Source organism: Oncorhynchus gorbuscha, unplaced genomic scaffold, assembly GCF_021184085.1.
Source record: "Oncorhynchus gorbuscha isolate QuinsamMale2020 ecotype Even-year unplaced genomic scaffold, OgorEven_v1.0 Un_scaffold_706, whole genome shotgun sequence".
Classification (NCBI taxonomy): domain Eukaryota; kingdom Metazoa; phylum Chordata; class Actinopteri; order Salmoniformes; family Salmonidae; genus Oncorhynchus; species Oncorhynchus gorbuscha.
Window position 1 is genome coordinate 127,300 of NW_025745774.1, and position 20,201 is coordinate 147,500.

The 20,201-nt window shown below is 44.4% G+C and overlaps 1 pseudogene; it reads right to left on the bottom strand.

Moving 5' to 3' along the window:
• Positions 1–20,201, bottom strand: part of LOC124019869 — a 47,015-nt pseudogene that overhangs the window by 25,202 nt on the left and 1,612 nt on the right.

Genomic DNA, 20,201 nt, shown 5'->3' on the forward strand with positions numbered 1-20,201 from the left:
ATATAAAATGTATTATTGTATATTAAATAAAACGTTGAAGTTACTTAGCAGGATGAAATAAGTCTTTATTTACATTGTCTGTGAAGACGACTCCTAGTTTCCAGATCTGGTACTTGACATCAACAGAGTTTAATCTGTAACAGACCAGAGGAGACAAGAGAGAACACAACATCAACACGATTCATGTTGGGGTGTATTTGTCATCGATCAGGCCTCCTGCTGCCACCATCCTGTACAGTGATTGGTCATGTTGCCACCAGCCTGTACAGTGATTGGTCATGTTGCCACCATCCTGTACAGTGATTGGTCTCCCCACCACCAGCTCCCTACCTGACTCTGTCTCCCCATCACCACCATGCCCCAGGACTACCTGACATGATGACTCCGAGCTGTCCCCAGTCCCCTGACCATGCTGCTGCTCCAGTTTCAACTGGCCTGGTCCCCACCCCCAGACTCACCTGCGGGACCAGCTCTCCCCACCCCCAGACTCACACTGCTGCTCCAGTTTCAGCTCTCCTGGGCCCCAGACCATGTCCCAGGACTACCTGCATGAGGACGAGCTCTCCCCAGTCCCCCAGACTCTCCTGCTCCAGTTTCAACTGTTCTCCCCACCCCCAGACTCACCATGCTGGTCATTTATGAACATTTGAACACCCCCAGACCACACTGTTATAATCTCCAGCGGCTCCCCACCCCCAGAAGACACTGGCCACCCCACATATGCTCTCCCCACCCCCAGACTCACACTGAGGACTAACGAGCCCTCCCCACCGTGCCCCAGACTCACATGATGGCTCCTTGAGTCCCCAGTCCACCTGACTGTGCCCCCAGTTTCAACTGTTCTGCCTATTATTTGACCATGCTGGTCACCCCCAGACTGAACATCTTGGTCAAGAGCTAATCTCTCCCGGCACCCAGAAGAGGACTGGCCACCCCAGAGCCCGGTTCCTCTCTAGGTTTCTTCCTAGGTTTTGGCCTTTCTAGGGAGCTTTCCCCACCCCTTTTAGACCTGCATTGTTTGCTGTTTGGGGTTTTAGGCTGGGTTTCTGTACAGCACTTTGAGATATCAGCTGATGTACGAAGGGCTATATAAATACATTTGATTTGATTTGATTTGAAGAGAGAACACAACATCAACACGATTCATGTTGGGGTGTATTTGTCATCGATCAGGGCTCCTGCTGCCACCATCCTGCACAGTGATTGGTCATGTTGCCACCAGCCTGTACAGTGATTGGTCATGTTGCCACCATCCTGTACAGTGATTGGTCTCCCCACCACCAGCTCCCTACCTGACTCTGTCTCCCCACCACCACCAGCCCGACTCACACTGCGGCTAACGAGCTGTCCCCACCCCCAGACTCACACTGCGGCTAACGAGCTCTCCCCACCCCCAGACTCACACTGCGGCTAACGAGCTCTCCCCACCCCCAGACTCACACTGCGGCTAACGAGCTCTCCCCACCCCCAGACTCACACTGCGGCTAACGAGCTCTCCCCACCCCCAGACTCACACTGCGGCTAACGAGCTCTCCCCACCCCCAGACTCACACTGTGGCTAACGAGCTCTCCCCACCCCCAGACTCACACTGCGGCTAAAGAGCTGTCCCCACCCCCAGACTCACACTGCGGCTAACGAGCTGTCCCCACCCCCAGACTCACACTGCGGCTAACGAGCTGTCCCCACCCCCAGACTCACACTGCGGCTAACGAGCTCTCCCCACCCCCAGACTCACACTGCGGCTAATGAGCTCTCCCCACCCCCAGACTCACACTACGGCTAACGAGCTCTCCCCACCCCCAGACTCACACTGCGGCAAACGAGCTGTCTTTCTTGGGTTTCTTCTTCTCGTGGGCGTCACTGAAGTCCAGAGCAGCCTTGTCCATACCCAGCAGCTCACTGATGCGGTCATGGCCGTAGAACTCTCCATACTTATCCATCACCTGCAGGGGAACCACACAGCTTTACTCCACTGTTCTGTTATAGTCTAAACAGCTTCTAAACAGCTTCTAAACAGGTTCTAAACAGGTTCTAAACAGCTTCTAAACAGCTTCTAAACAGCTTCTAAACAGCTTCTAAACGGGTTCTAAACAGGTTCTAAACAGCTTCTAAACAGCTTCTAAACAGGTTCTAAATGTGTGGTAAACTGGTTCTAAATAGGTTCTAAACTTGTTCTAAATAGATTCTAAACAGGTTCGAAACTGGTTCTAAATATGTTGTAAACTGGTTCTAAATTGGTTCTAAGCTGGTTCTAAATATGTTGTAAACTGGTTCTAAATCGGTTCTAAACTGGTTCTAAATATGTTGTAACCTGGTTCTAAACCAATTCTAAACTGGTTCTTAACATGTTCTAAATTGGTTCTAAATATGTTGTAAACAGGTTCTAAACAGGTACTAAAGTGGTTCTAAATACATTGTAAACTGGTTCTAAACAGGTTCTAAAGTGGTTCTAAATATGTTGTTAACTGGTTCTAAACAGGTTCTAAATATGTTGTAAACTGGTTCCAAACAGGTTCTAAAGTGGTTCTAAACAGGTTATACACTGGTTCTAAATATGTTGTAAACTGGTTCTAAACAGGTCACTGATGTGGAGATAAATGTATATCACTCAGAGACTTCAGTGAATATGAATTCAGACCTACCTTCCTCTTCACAAACTTATCCCAGTAGTTGTTAGGAAACGATCTGAAAATCAAAAGCAAAGTACATTACATTACTAATCCACATGGTCAGTCTATACAGAGTACATTACATTACTAATCCACATGGTCAGTCTATACAGAGTACATTACATTACTAATCCACATGGTCAGTCTATACAGAGTACATTACATTACATTACTAATCCACATGGTCAGTCTATACAGAGTACATTACATTACTAATCCACATGGTCAGTCTATACAGAGTACATTACATTACATTACTAATCCACATGCTCAGTCTATACAGAGTACATTACATTACTAATCCACATGGTCAGTCTATACAGAGTACATTACATTACATTACTAATCCACATGGTCAGTCTATACAGAGTACATTACATTACATTACTAATCCACATGGTCAGTCTATACAGAGTACATTACATTACATTACTAATCCACATGCTCAGTCTATACAGAGTACATTACATTACTAATCCACATGGGCAGTCTATACAGAGTACATTACATTACATTACTAATCCACATGCTCAGTCTATACAGAGTACATTACATTACTAATCCACATGGGCAGTCTATACAGAGTACATTACATTACATTACTAATCCACATGCTCAGTCTATACAGAGTACATTACATTACTAATCCACATGCTCAGTCGATACAGAGTACATTACATTACATTACTAATCCACATGGTCAGTCGATACAGAGTACATTACATTACATTACTAATCCACATGGTCAGTCTATACAGAGTACATTACATTACATTACTAATCCACATGGTCAGTCGATACAGAGTACATTACATTACATTACTAATCCACATGGTCAGTCGATACAGAGTACATTACATTACATTACTAATCCACATGGTCAGTCGATACAGAGTACATTACATTACATTACTAATCCACATGGTCAGTCTATACAGAGTACATTACATTACTAATCCACATGGTCAGTCTATACAGAGTACATTACATTACTAATCCACATGGTCAGTCTATACAGAGTACATTACATTACTAATCCACATGGTCAGTCTATACAGAGTACATTACATTACATTACTAATCCACATGGTCAGTCTATACAGAGTACATTACATTACTAATCCACATGGTCAGTCTATACAGAGTACATTACATTACATTACTAATCCACATGGTCAGTCTATACAGAGTACATTACATTACATTACTAATCCACATGGTCAGTCTATACAGAGTACATTACATTACATTACTAATCCACATGGTCAGTCTATACAGAGTACATTACATTACTAATCCACATGGTCAGTCTATACAGAGTACATTACATTACTAATCCACATGGTCAGTCTATACAGAGTACATTACATTACTAATCCACATGGTCAGTCTATACAGAGTACATTACATTACATTACTAATCCACATGGTCAGTCTATACAGAGTACATTACATTACATTACTAATCCACATGGTCAGTCTATACAGAGTACATTACATTACTAATCCACATGGTCAGTCTATACAGAGTACATTACATTACATTACTAATCCACATGGTCAGTCTATACAGAGTACATTACATTACATTACTAATCCACATGGTCAGTCTATACAGAGTACATTACATTACATTACTAATCCACATGGTCAGTCTATACAGAGTACATTACATTACTAATCCACATGGTCAGTCTATACAGAGTACATTACATTACATTACTAATCCACATGGTCAGTCTATACAGAGTACATTACATTACATTACTAATCCACATGGTCAGTCTATACAGAGTACATTACATTACATTACTAATCCACATGGTCAGTCTATACAGAGTACATTACATTACTAATCCACATGGTCAGTCTATACAGAGTACATTACATTACATTACTAATCCACATGGTCAGTCTATACAGAGTACATTACATTACATTACTAATCCACATGGTCAGTCTATACAGAGTACATTACATTACATTACTAATCCACATGGTCAGTCTATACAGAGTACATTACATTACTAATCCACATGGTCAGTCTATACAGAGTACATTACATTACATTACTAATCCACATGGTCAGTCTATACAGAGTACATTATCCACCGATGGAATAGATTAACGAAAATGGTTTGCCATATTCATTAATTTCTTTATATCATTAATATGCGATCCATAGGGTTGCAGAGTCAAAGCACCTCCACTGCGAGACGAGCGTGATCGTTAGGTTTGACATTTAAACATTTAGAGGACAATTAGCCCAGCATGTGGCCTCTGTGGACCCTGACCCTGCTGTAATAGCTGACTGGGTCCCACACGGCACCCTATACCCTACACAGAGCAGAGCTGGTCTACAGTAGTGCACTAGGTAGGGTATCTGGTGCCATTAGGGAGCATGTGATAATGAACGAAGCAGTAACTGAGCAGTGACAGTGGACTTACCCAGTGTTAATCACCAGTCTGTCCCACTGGCCTTTAATGTCATCCTCCGACGGCTGCTCTGTGATGTAGAGACCATCAAACTCCAGCCTCCTCGCCACCTCCTTCTCACGCTTGAAGATCACTAACGGGACCTGGTGGGGAAACAGGCATGGAGGAAGGATTGATCAGAGAGGTGGAGAACTCCACCTTGAGGCAGTAGTATCCTACCTTGAGGCAGTAGTAACAGCAGTATTCTACCTTAAGGCAGTAGTAACAGCAGAATTCTACCTTAAGGCAGTAGTAACAGCAGTATTCTACCTTAAGGAAGTAGTAACAGCAGTATCCTACCTTAAGGCAGTAGTATCCTACCTTGAGGCAGTAGTATCCTACCTTGAGGCAGAATTAACCTACCTTGAGGCAGTAGTATCCTACCTTGAGGCAGTAGTAACAGCAGCATCCTACCTTGAGGCAGTAGTAACAGCAGTGTCCTACCTTGAGGCAGTAGTAACAGCAGTATCCTACCTTAAGGCAGTAGTAACAGCAGCATCCTACCTTAAGGCAGTAGTACCAGCAGTATCCTACCTTACGGCAGTAGTATCCTACCTTGAGGCAGTAGTAGCCTACCTTGAGGCAGCAGTATCCTACCTTAAGGCAGTAGTAACAGCAGTATCCTACCTTAAGGCAGTAGTATCCTACCTTGAGGCAGTAGTAACAGCAGTATCCTACCTTAAGGCAGTAGTAACAGCAGCATCCTACCTTAAGGCAGTAGTAACAGCAGTATCCTACCTTAAGGCAGTAGTAACAGCAGTATCCTACCTTAAGGCAGTAGTAACAGCAGTATCCTACCTTAAGGCAGTAGTAACAGCAGTATCCTACCTTAAGGCAGTAGTAACAGCAGCATCCTACCTTAAGGCAGTAGTAACAGCAGTATCCTACCTTAAGGCAGTAGTAACAGCAGCATCCTACCTTAAGACAGTAGTAACAGCAGCATCCTACCTTAAGGCAGTAGTAACAGCAGCATCCTACCTTAAGGCAGTAGTATCAGCAGTATCATACCTTAAGGCAGTAGTAACAGCAGTATCCTACCTTAAGGCAGTAGTAACAGCAGCATCCTACCTTAAGGCAGTAGTAACAGCAGTATCCTACCTTAAGGCAGTAGTAACAGCAGTATCCTACCTTAAGGCAGTAGTAACAGCAGTATCCTACCTTAAGGCAGTAGTAACAGCAGTATCCTACCTTGAGGCAGTAGTAACAACAGTATCCTACCTTAAGGCAGTAGTAACAGCAGTATCCTACCTTAAGGCAGTAGTAACAGCAGTATCCTACCTTAAGGCAGTAGTAACAGCAGTATCCTACCTTAAGGCAGTAGTAACAGCAGTATCCTACCTTAAGGCAGTAGTAACAGCAGTATCCTACCTCAAGGCAGTAGTAACAGCAGTATCCTACCTTAAGGCAGTAGTAACAGCAGTATCCTACCTTAAGGCAGTAGTAACAGCAGTATCCTACCTTGAGGCAGTAGTAACAGCAGTATTCTACCTTAAGGCAGTAGTAACAGCAGTATCCTACCTTACGGCAGTAGTAACAGCAGTATCCTACCTTAAGGCAGTAGTAACAGCAGTATCCTACCTTAAGGCAGTAGTAACAGCAATATCCTACCTTAAGGCAGTAGTAACAGCAGTATCCTACCTCAAGGCAGTAGTAACAGCAGTATCCTACCTTAAGGCAGTAGTAACAGCAGTATCCTACCTTAAGGCAGTAGTATCCTACCTTAAGGCAGTAGTAACAGCAGCATCCTACCTCAAGGCAGTAGTAACAGCAGCATCCTACCTCAAGGCAGTAGTAACAGCAGTATTCTACCTTAAGGCAGTAGTAACAGCAGTATCCTACCTTAAGGCAGTAGTAACAGCAGCATCCTACCTTAAGGCAGTATTAACAGCAGTATCCTACCTTAAGGCAGTAGTAACAGCAGCATCCTACCTTAAGGCAGTAGTAACAGCAGTATCCTACCTCAAGGCAGTAGTAACAACAGTATCCTACCTTAAGGCAGTAGTAACAGCAGTATCCTACCTTAAGGCAGTAGTAACAGCAGTATCCTACCTTAAGGCAGTAGTAACAGCAGCATCCTACCTTAAGGCAGTAGTAACAGCAGTATCCTACCTCAAGGCAGTAGTAACAGCAGCATCCTACCTCAAGGCAGTAGTAACAGCAGTATTCTACCTTAAGGCAGTAGTAACAGCAGTATCCTACCTTAAGGCAGTAGTAACAACAGCATCCCACCTTAAGGCAGTAGTAACAGCAGTATCCTACCTTAAGGCAGTAGTAACAGCAGTATCCTACCTTAAGGCAGTAGTAACAGCAGTATCCTACCTCAAGGCAGTAGTAACAACAGTATCCTACCTTAAGGCAGTAGTAACAGCAGTATCCTACCTTAAGGCAGTAGTATCCTACCTTGAGGCAGTAGTAACAGCAGCATCCTACCTTAAGGCAGTAGTAACAGCAGCATCCTACCTTAAGGCAGTAGTAACAGCAGCATCCTACCTTAAGGCAGTAGTATCCTACCTTGAGGCAGTAGTAACAGCAGTATCCTACCTTAAGGCAGTAGTAACAGCAGTATCCTACCTTAAGGCAGTAGTAACAGCAGTATCCTACCTTAAGGCAGTAGTAACAGCAGTATCCTACCTTAAGGCAGTAGTAACAGCAGTATCCTACCTTAAGGCAGTAGTAACAGCAGTCTCCTACCTTAAGACAGTAGTAACAGTAACATCCTACCTTAAGGCAGTAGCATCCTACCTTAAGGCAGTAGTAACAGCAGTATCCTACCTTAAGGCAGTAGTAACAGCAGCATCCTACCTTAAGGCAGTAGTAACAGCAGCATCCTACCTTAAGGCAGTAGTACCAGCAGTATCCTACCTTGAGACAGTAGTATCCTATGATGCAGCAGAAGGAGATGACAGTGTGTAGGATGGCCAGGATACGCAGGGTGGGCTCCATGTATCCGGTGCTCTCCTCCAGCACAAAGTGGACAAACACAGGGCCCTGCTGGGGGTTTTGAGGCTCCTGGGGGTCACTACTCTCCGTCACGGGGTCCCACCTCACACTGCTGCCTGCCCGGGGCCTTCTGCTCTCAGGCATGACCGCCGAGGAGGAGGACACCTGGAGGAGGGTGAGGGTGAACAATGAACCCCAAGGTCTCACTCTAAAACGACTAGTCTTTAAACAGAGGGTAGCTGGATCCTCATGGACATAATGTATTAGTAAAATATATATTGTTGGAGTGGTCTAGCCCTCCAATGTTCACCCCACTCAGCAACTCTTCAGCAGTAGCATCACCAGAGGTATACATGGAGTGGTAAAACGTAAAGCTAGCTACTTCCTACTTCCTCTTCCTGGTTGTGATTACCTTGTAGAAGAGGAGGATGAAGTTGATGGCGAAGGCCACAAACAACGCCAGCATTCTCATGTTGTAGAAGTTCCGAGCAAAATAGTTCTAGAAAAAAAGCCAATCACAACACAATGGTGAGATGTTTCTGAAGGAGAGTGTGGCTGATAGAGGGGGTGGCTGATAGAGGGGTGGCTGATAGAGGGGGTGGCTGATAGAGGGGGTGGCTGATAGAGGGGTTGGGTGGCTGATAGGGGAGGGGGTGATAGAGGGGGTGGCATGGCTGATAGAGGGGTGGCTGATAGAGGGGGTGGCTGATAGAGGGGGTAGGGTGGCTGATAGAGGGGGTAGGGTGGCTGATAGAGGGGGTGGCTGATAGAGGGGTGGCTGATAGAGGGGGTAGGGTGGCTGATAGAGGGGTGGCTGATAGAGGGGTAGGGTGGCTGATAGAGGGGGTGGCTGATAGAGGGGGTAGGGTGGCTGATAGAGGGGGTGGCTGATAGAGGGGTGGCTGATAGAGGGGGTAGGGTGGCTGATAGAGGGGTGGCACGGCTGATAGAGGGGGTGGCTGATAGAGGGGGTAGGGTGGCTGATAGAGGGGGTGGCTGATAGAGGGGGTAGGGTGGCTGATAGAGGGGTTGGCTGATAGAGGGTGGGGTGGCTGATAGAGGGGTGGCTGATAGAGGGGTGGGTGGCTGACAGAGGGTGTTGCTGATAGAGGGGTGGCTGATAGAGGGGGTGGTTGATAGAGGGGGTGGGGTGGCTGATAGAGGGGGTGGGGTGGCTGATAGAGGGGGTGGCGTGGCTGATAGAGGGGGTGGCGTGGCTGATAGAGGGAGTTGGGGTGGCTGATAGAGGGGGTGGGGATTGATTTAATATATAGCTGATTGCCAGAAAGTATTTTCAGTGTGTGTGTGTGTGTGTGTGTGTGTGTGTGTGTGTGTGTGTGTGTGTGTGCGTGCGTGCGTGCGTGCGTGCGTGCGTGTGTGTCGTACCAGCAGCTTCCTCTGATAGGCGATGATTTTCTTCCAGAAAGCAGACTCCTGCATGTCATGCTCATCAGACTTGGAGGTGTGGTGCTGTCTCACTTTAGCTTTCGGCTTCTCCTCCTTCCTCCTCCCCTCCTCCTCCTTCCTCCTCTCCTCCTCCTTCCTCCTCTCCTCCTCCTCCTGCTTCTCTCCATCCTTTCCCCTGGACAGCAGGAAACAGTCAGTTAACGGAAGCAGCAGAGGGAGGACAGTGTTTACAGCTGTTTTGTTGGTACATTATTTCACATTGTAATAATAGTGCTCTCCCATGATCAACTTAGTTTCATTGTGTTCAGCTGCCATATTTCAGATGAACACACCAGAAGTATCAGAGGAAGGGGAAGTGGTACATACTGTGCTTTCTCCGACAGTAGAAACAGCAGTATCAGAGGAAGGGGAAGTGGTACATACTGTGCTTTCTCCGACAGTAGAAACAGCAGTATCAGAGGAAGGGGAAGTGGTACATAGGCAGTAGTAACAGCAGTATCCTACCTTCCGGCAGTAGAAACAGTATCAGAGGAAGGGGAAGTATCAACTACCAGTATCAGAGGAAGGCATACTGTGCTTTCTCCGACAGTAGAAACAGCAGTATCCTACCTTAAGGCAGTAGTAACAGCAGTATCAGAGGAAGGGAAGTGGTACATACCTTAAGGCAGTAGTAACAGCATTATCCTACCTTAAAGCAGCATTACCAGTAACAGCAGTATCAGAGGAAGGGGAAGTGGTACATATTCAGCATTACCAGAAGTATCAGAGGAAGGGGAAGTGGTACATACTGTGCTTTCTCCGACAGTAGAAACAGCAGTATCAGAGGAAGGGGAAGTGGTTATCCTTTCTTAAGGCAGCATTACCAGAAGAATCAGAGGAAGGGGAAGTGGTACATACTGTGCTTTCTCCGACAGTAGTAACAGCAGTATCAGAGGAAGGGGAAGTGGTACATACTGTGCTTTCTCCGACAGTAGAAACAGCAGTATCCTACCTTAAGGCAGTAGTAACAGCAGTATCAGAGGAAGGGGAAGTGGTACATACTGTGCTTTCTCCGGCAGTAGTAACAGCATTATCCTACCTTAAAGCAGCATTACCAGGAGTATCAGAGGAAGGGGAAGTGGTACATACTGTGCTTTCTCCGACAGTAGAAACAGCAGTATCAGAGGAAGGGGAAGTGGTACATACTGTGCTTTCTCCGACAGTAGAAACAGCAGTATCAGAGGAAGGGGAAGTGGTACATACTGTGCTTTCTCCGACAGCAGTAACAGCAGTATCAGAGGAAGGGGAAGTGGTACATACTGTGCTTTCTCCGGCTCTGACTTGGCCTCCTTGCTTCCCTCGGTCCCTGTCCTCCCTTCCTCTGAAGGGCTCTTAGCCTAAAACAGCAGAAACGCACCATGTCACTGAACAACAGAGAAAAACATCAAGGAGGCAGAGCAGCCTTATCAACACAGAGCAGAAACACTCAATCCTGGTAATGTGTAGATAATGTGTTAGAGTGGTGGGAGTCCAGGCAGGCCGACACCATGGAGACACGAATGTCTCTTCCTGCTGCGAAAGCAATGGAGAGAGAGAGAGAGAGAGAGAGAGAGAGAGAGAGAGAGAGAGAGAGAGAGAGAGAGAGAGAGAGAGAGAGAGGGGAGAGAGAGAGAGAGAGAGAGAGAGGGGGGGAGAGAGAGATAAACTGACATTACCTGGTGCCGTCTTCTCAGTTCAGGGGATGGTGAGGTGGCGAGGACAGGAGAGGAGGGGACTGGAGAGTTAAGCAGATCAGTCAGACTGGCGTTGGGGTTATGAGCAGTTATCTTATACTGTCCTCCTTCTCCTCTCCTCAGATCTAATCCAAAAATGTCTGAGAGGACTTCGGTCCCGTCCACGGGCAGGGCTAGATCAGCCAGCTCCTCCTCAGCCGAGGGTCTAGCTAAGAGCACCTTCTCCCCTTCCTCTCGAACCTCGTCCTGGGTCGGGTCAGGCATGTTGGCCAACAGCTCAGACACCTGAAGAGAAGAAACGAGAGGAGAGAAGAGCAGTAACGTCATTAAAGAGATTCTCTGTTACATTTGTTAACTTTTAGCCAGTAGTTCTGAAAGCCCGCGAGTCAAAAGCAGTTCCTGAAAATTGTGTCCTACACCACATACACTATATAGACAAAACTATGTGGGCACCCCTTCAAATTAGTCGATCCGGCTATTTCAGCCACGCCCGTTGCTGACAGGTGTATAAAATCGAGCACACCGCCATGCAATCTCCATAGACAAACAGTGGCAGTAGAATGGCCCCATACTGAAGAGCTCAGTGACTTTCAACGTGGCACCGTTAAGGGTTGCCACCTTTCCAACAAGTCAGTTTGTCAACTTTCTGCCCTGCTAGAACTGCCCCGGTCAACTGTCAGTGTTGTGAAGTAGAAACCTCTAGGAGCAACAACGGCTGAGCAGCGAAGTGGTAGGCCATACAAACCTCACAGAACAGGACCACCAAGTGCTGAATTGCGCAGTGAGCAACACTCACTACAGAGTTCCCAACTGCCTCTGGAAGCAACGTCAGCACAAGAACTGTTTGACGGGAGCTTCATGAAATGGGTTTCCGTGGCCGAGCAGCCGCACACAAGTCTAAGATCACCGTGTGCAATGCCAAGCGTCGGCTGGAGTGGTGTAAAGTTCGCCACCATTGGACTCTGGAACAGTGGAAACGAGATTTCTGGAGTGATGAATCACGCTTCAACATCTGGCAGTCCGACGGACAAATCTGAGTTTGGCGGATGCCAGGAGAACGCTACCTGCCCGAATGCACTGACCTAAACAGACCTGTCCTAAACAGACCTGTCCTAAACAGACCTGTCCTAAACATACCTGACCTAAACATACCTGTCCTAAACATACCTGACCTAAACAGACCTGTCCTAAACAGACCTGTCCTAAACAGACCTGACCTAAACAGACCTGTCCTAAACAGACCTGACCTAAACATACCTGTCCTAAACATACCTGACCTAAACAGACCTGTCCTAAACATACCTGTCCTAAACAGACCTGTCCTAAACAGACCTGTCCTAAACAGACCTGACCTAAACATACCTGTCCTAAACAGACCTGACCTAAACAGACCTGTCCTAAACAGACCTGACCTAAACATACCTGTCCTAAACAGACCTGACCTAAACAGACCTGTCCTAAACAGACCTGACCTAAACAGACCTGTCCTAAACAGACCTGACCTAACCCCCATCAAACACCTTGGGGATGAATTGAAATGCCGACTGATCACCCAACATCAGTGCCCGATGAGCAAGTCCCATAATGTCCACACCATCTAATATACACCACACCATCTAATATACACCACACCATCTAATACACACCACAACATCTAATACACACCACACCATCTAATATACACCACACTATCTAATATACACCACACCATATAATACACACCACACCAGCTAATACACACCACACCATCTAATATACACCACACCATCTAATACACACCACACCATCTAATATACACCACACCATCTAATATACACCACACCATATAATACACACCACACCAGCTAATATACACTACACCATCTAATATACACCAGCTAATACACACCAGCTAATACACACCACACCAGCTAATATACACTACACCATCTAATATACACCAGCTAATACACACCAGCTAATACACACCACACCATCTAATATACACCACACCATCTAATATACACCACACCATCTAATATACACCACACCATCTAATATACACCACACCATATAATATACACCACACCATATAATACACACCACACCATCTAATACACACCACACCATCTAATACACACCACACCATCTAATATACACCACACCATCTAATATACACCACACCATATAATACACACCACACCAGCTAATACACACCACACCATCTAATATACACCACACCATCTAATACACACCACACCATCTAATATACACCACACCATCTAATATACACCACACCATATAATACACACCACACCAGCTAATATACACTACACCATCTAATATACACCAGCTAATACACACCAGCTAATACACACCACACCAGCTAATATACACTACACCATCTAATATACACCAGCTAATACACACCACACCATCTAATATACACCACACCATCTAATATACACCACACCATCTAATATACACCACACCAGGTAATATACACCACACCATCTAATATACACCACAACAGAAAATACACACCACGCCTGCAAATATACACCACACCAGATAATACACACCCCACCAACTAATACACACTACACCATCTAATATACACCACAATATCTAATATACACCACAATATCTAATATACACCACACCAGCTAATACACACCAGCTAATACACACCACACCAGGTAATATACACCACACCAGGTAATATACACCACACCAGCTAATATACACCACACCATCTAATATACACCACACCAGCTAATATACACCACACCAGCTAATATACACCACATCAGCTAATACACACCACACCAGCTAATACACACCACACCATCTAATATACACTACACCAGCTAATACACACCACACCATCTAATATATACCACACCATCTAATACACACCACACCATCTAATACACACCATCTAATATAAACCACACTAGCTAATATACACCACACCATCTAATACACACCACACCATCAAATATACACCACACCATCTAATATACACCACACCATCAAATATACACCACACCATCTAATACACACCACACCAGGTAATATACACCACACCAGCTAATACACACCACACCATCTAATACACACCACACCAGCTAATATACACCACACCAGCTAATACACACCACACCAGCTAATATACACTACACCATCTAATATACACCAGCTAATACACACCAGCTAATACACACCACACCAGCTAATATACACTACACCATCTAATATACACCAGCTAATACACACCAGCTAATACACACCACACCATCTAATATACACCAGCTAATACACACCACACCATCTAATATACACCACACCATCTAATATACACCACACCATCTAATATACACCACACCAGCTAATACGCAACACACCAGCTAATACACACCACACCATCTAATACACACCACACCATCTAATATACACCAGCTAATACACACCAGCTAATACACACCACACCATCTAATATACACCACACCATCTAATATACACCACACCATCTAATATACACCACACCATCTAATATACACCACACCATCTAATACACACCACACCATCTAATATACACCACACCATCTAATATACACCACACCAGCTAATATACACCACACCAACTAATATACACCACACCATCTAATATACACCTAACCAGCTAATATACACCAGCTAATACACCCAGCTAATCCACACCAGCTTATACACACCACACCATCTAATATACACCACAACAGAAAATACACACCACGCCTGCAAATATACACCACACCAGATAATACACACCCCACCAGCTAATACACACTACACCATCTAATATACACCAAACCATCTAATATACACCACACCAGCTAATATACACCACACCAGCTGATACACACCACACCATCTAATATACACCACACCATCTAATATACACCACACCAGCTAATATACACCACACCAGCTGATACACACCACAGCATCTAATATACACCATACCATCTAATATACACCACACCAGCTAATATACACCACACCAGCTAATATACACCAGCTAATATACACCACACCAGCTAATATACACCACACCATCTAATATACACCACACCATCTAATATACACCACACCATCTAATACACACCACACCATCTAATATACACCACACCATCTAATATACACCACACCAGGTAATATACACCACACCAGCTAATATACACCACACCATCTAATATACACCACAACAGAAAATACACACCACGCCTGCAAATATACACCACACCAGATAATACACACCCCACCAACTAATACACACTACACCATCTAATATACACCACAATATCTAATATACACCACACCAGCTAATACACACCAGCTAATACACACCAGCTAATACACACCACACCAGGTAATACACACCACACCAGGTAATATACACCACACCAGGTAATATACACCACACCAGCTAATATACACCACACCATCTAATATACACCACACCAGCTAATATACACCTAACCAGCTAATACACACCACACCATCTAATATACACCACACCAGCTAATACACACCAGCTGATACACACCACACCATCTAATATACACTACACCAGCTAATATACACCACATCAGCTAATACACACCACACCAGCTAATACACACCACACTATCTAATATACACTACACCAGCTAATACACACCACACCATCTAATATATACCACACCATCTAATACACACCACACCATCTAATACACACCATCTAATATAAACCACACTAGCTAATATACACCACACCATCTAATACACACCACACCATCAAATATACACCACACCATCTAATATACACCACACCATCAAATATACACCACACCATCTAATACACACCACACCAGGTAATATACACCACACCAGCTAATACACACCACACCATCTAATACACACCACACCAGCTAATATACACCACACCAGCTAATACACACCACACCAGCTACTATACACTACACCATCTAATATACACCAGCTAATACACACCAGCTAATACACACCACACCAGCTAATATACACTACACCATCTAATATACACCAGCTAATACACACCAGCTAATACACACCACACCATCTAATATACACCAGCTAATACACACCAGCTAATACACACCACACCATCTAATATACACCACACCATCTAATATACACCACACCATCTAATATACACCACACCAGCTAATACGCAACACACCAGCTAATACACACCACACCATCTAATACACACCACACCATCTAATATACACCAGCTAATACACACCAGCTAATACACACCACACCATCTAATATACACCACACCATCTAATATACACCACACCATCTAATATACACCACACCATCTAATATACACCACACCATCTAATATACACCACACCATCTAATATACACCACACCATCTAATATACACCACACCATCTAATACACACCACACCATCTAATATACACCACACCATCTAATATACACCACACCAGCTAATATACACCACACCAGCTAATATACACCACACCATCTAATATACACCTAACCAGCTAATATACACCAGCTAATACACCCAGCTAATCCACACCAGCTTATACACACCACACCATCTAATATACACCACAACAGAAAATACACACCACGCCTGCAAATATACACCACACCAGATAATACACACCCCACCAGCTAATACACACTACACCATCTAATATACACCAAACCATCTAATATACACCACACCAGCTAATATACACCACACCAGCTAATATACACCACACCAGCTGATACACACCACACCATCTAATATACACCATACCATCTAATATACACCACACCAGCTAATATACACCACACCAGCTAATATACACCAGCTAATATACACCACACCAGCTAATATACACCACACCATCTAATATACACCACAATATCTAATATACACCACACCAGCTAATACACACCACCTAATACACACCAGCTAATACACACCAGCTAATACACACCACACCAGGTAATATACACCACACCAGGTAATATACACCACACCATCTAATATACACCACACCAGCTAATATACACCACACCAGCTAATACACACCACACCATCTAATATACACCACACCATCTAATATACACCACACCAGCTAATATACACCACACCAGCTAATACACACCAGCTAATACACACCACACCAGCTAATATACACCACACCTGCTAATATACACTACACCATCTAATATACACCACACCAGCTAATATACACCACACCAGCTAATACACACCACACCATCTAATATACACCACACCATCTAATATACACCACACCATCTAATATACACCAGCTAATACACACCTAACCAGCTAATACACACCACACCATCTAATATACACCAGCTAATACACACCAGCTAATACACACCACACCATCTAATATACACCACACCATCTAATATACACCACACCATCTAATATACACCACACCAGCTAATACACAACACACCAGCTAATACACACCACACCATCTAATACACACCACACCAGCTAATACACACCAGTTAATATACACCACACCATCTAATATAAATGTAAATGTACACCACACCATCTAATACACACCACACCAGCTAATACACACCAACTCAAGAAATGAGACAGACACTAAAGCGGTTCTCACCTTCATAGTCTTGGCTCCCTCCACCAGACTGCCTCCTAGGAAGGTGTTGTACATGATTCTGCAGAACCCTCTGGAGACGCTGAAGGTAAAGTGGAACAGGCCCATGATGACGGACCAATAGAAGGAGACCAGCGTCATCACCATGTCCTTCACTGTCATCTTCTTCATCCTCTTCATCTGCTTCTTCAGGCTCTTCGTGGACAGAACCTGTAGAGGAAAGAAGTCCTTGGTAGTCTTTAAATGGATCGACTGGCTGTAGATATATACTTTTGATAATGTCAAATTAAATGCATTTACATTCATCAGGAACACGACGTTGTAGCGCAGCGCCATCAGGGCGGTCCGGACCGTGGTCACAGAGAAGAAGCCCATCTCAGGGCTCTCCTCTTCCGGTTTCTCCTTCTCGCTCTCCTCCTTCATGGCCGGCCGCTCCCGATGTCGGACATCTGGGCGGCCAGCTGCATCTCGAAGATGGTGTCCTCGCAGAAGTTAACAAACAGCTCCATCTTCTCCTTTTCCCCGCCCTCGTTGACCACGTCGAAGATGAACTGGCGTTTGGACTCTTTGACCTGGGGCTTCTCCCACTGCGTACGACTGGACTCGCTGATCTCGAAGTAGACCCTCTCGATGCGCTTGGCACTGCCCATGATCTCGATACGGCCCAGGTACGGCTGGAAGTAATTCAGCACACTCTCGGCCAGCTCCAGGAAGGTCTGCAGGCGCGTGTCGTGGGGCATGTGTTCAGACAGGTTGGTCAGAAGCACGGCCACGTTGAAGCCGATGTCTTTGGCCGGCTCGTGGAAACGCTCCACAAACTCCTCGTAGTCCAACAGCTCATTCTCGTCAGGCTCAGCACAGGAGAGCAGGAACTCCGTCTCAGACTGGGTATAGTGCTTGTGGCTCTCCATGGCTTTGTGGAAGTCTCTCTTGGAGATTACCCCTTTACCATCCGGGGTCGTACTCCTTTATAGCAATAATAAAACATTTCACTGCATTTGAAAGACACTGATCAAGACACTCAATGTACATTAAAAGTACAAAAGTACATTAAAAGTACATTAAAAGTACATTAAAAGTACATTAAAAACACATTAAAAGTAAATTAAAAGTACAAAAGTACATTAAAAGTACATTAAAAGTACAAAAGTACATTAAAAACACATTAAAAGTACATTACAAGTACAAAAGTACATTAAAAACACATTAAAAATACAAAAGTACATTAAAAACACATTAAAAGTACATTGAAAACACATTAAAAGTACATGAAAAGTACAAAAGTACATTAAAAACACATTAAAAGTACATGAAAAGTACATGAAAGTACCTTGAAGGCGTCGGACGACGTCAGGTCTTTGAGTTTAAGGAACATGTCGAAGAACTTGAGGATCATCTCCACGTTGTTGGAGGACTCTACTAGCATGTCGACCATCTGCTTCCCGATGGTTCCGTTGACCACGTTGCCTTCCAGCATGGACAGCAGCATCACCACCATGTCTTTCTGCAGATCCATCAACTCTTTCAACAACTCTATCTGGCTCGAGTCCTGAAGGAAGGACAACAACAATACACTCAGAGCATCAAGAAAACATGGATGTGGCTATTGCCAATGCTACTGCTACTGCTGCTACTGCTGCTACTACTACTACTACACCTACTACTACTACACCCACTACTACTAGACCTAATACTACAACTACTGCTGTTACTACTACACCTAATACTACAACTACTGCTGCTACTACTACACCTACTACTACTACACCCACTACTACTATACCTAATACTACAACTACTACTGCCACTACTACTACTGCTACTGCCACTACTACTACTACTGCCACTACTATTGCCACTACTACTGCCACTACTACTACTACTGCCACTACTACTACTACTACTACTACTGCCACTACTGCCACTACTACTGCCACTACTACTACTACTACTGCCACTGCTACTACTGCTACTACTACTACTACGATTGTTACTACTACTATTGATACTACTACCACTTTTGCTACTACTACTACAACTACTACTACTACTGCCACTGCTACTACTGCTACTACTACTACTACTATTGTTAATACTACTATTGTTACTGCTACAACTACTACTATTGTTACTACTACTACTACTACTATTGTTACTACTACTATTGTTACTGCTACTATTGTTACTACTACCACTATTGTTCCTACTACTACTACTACTATTGTTACTACTACTACTATTGTTACTGCTACTACTACTACTATTGTTACTACTACTACTATTGTTACTACTACTACTATTGTTACTACTACTATTATT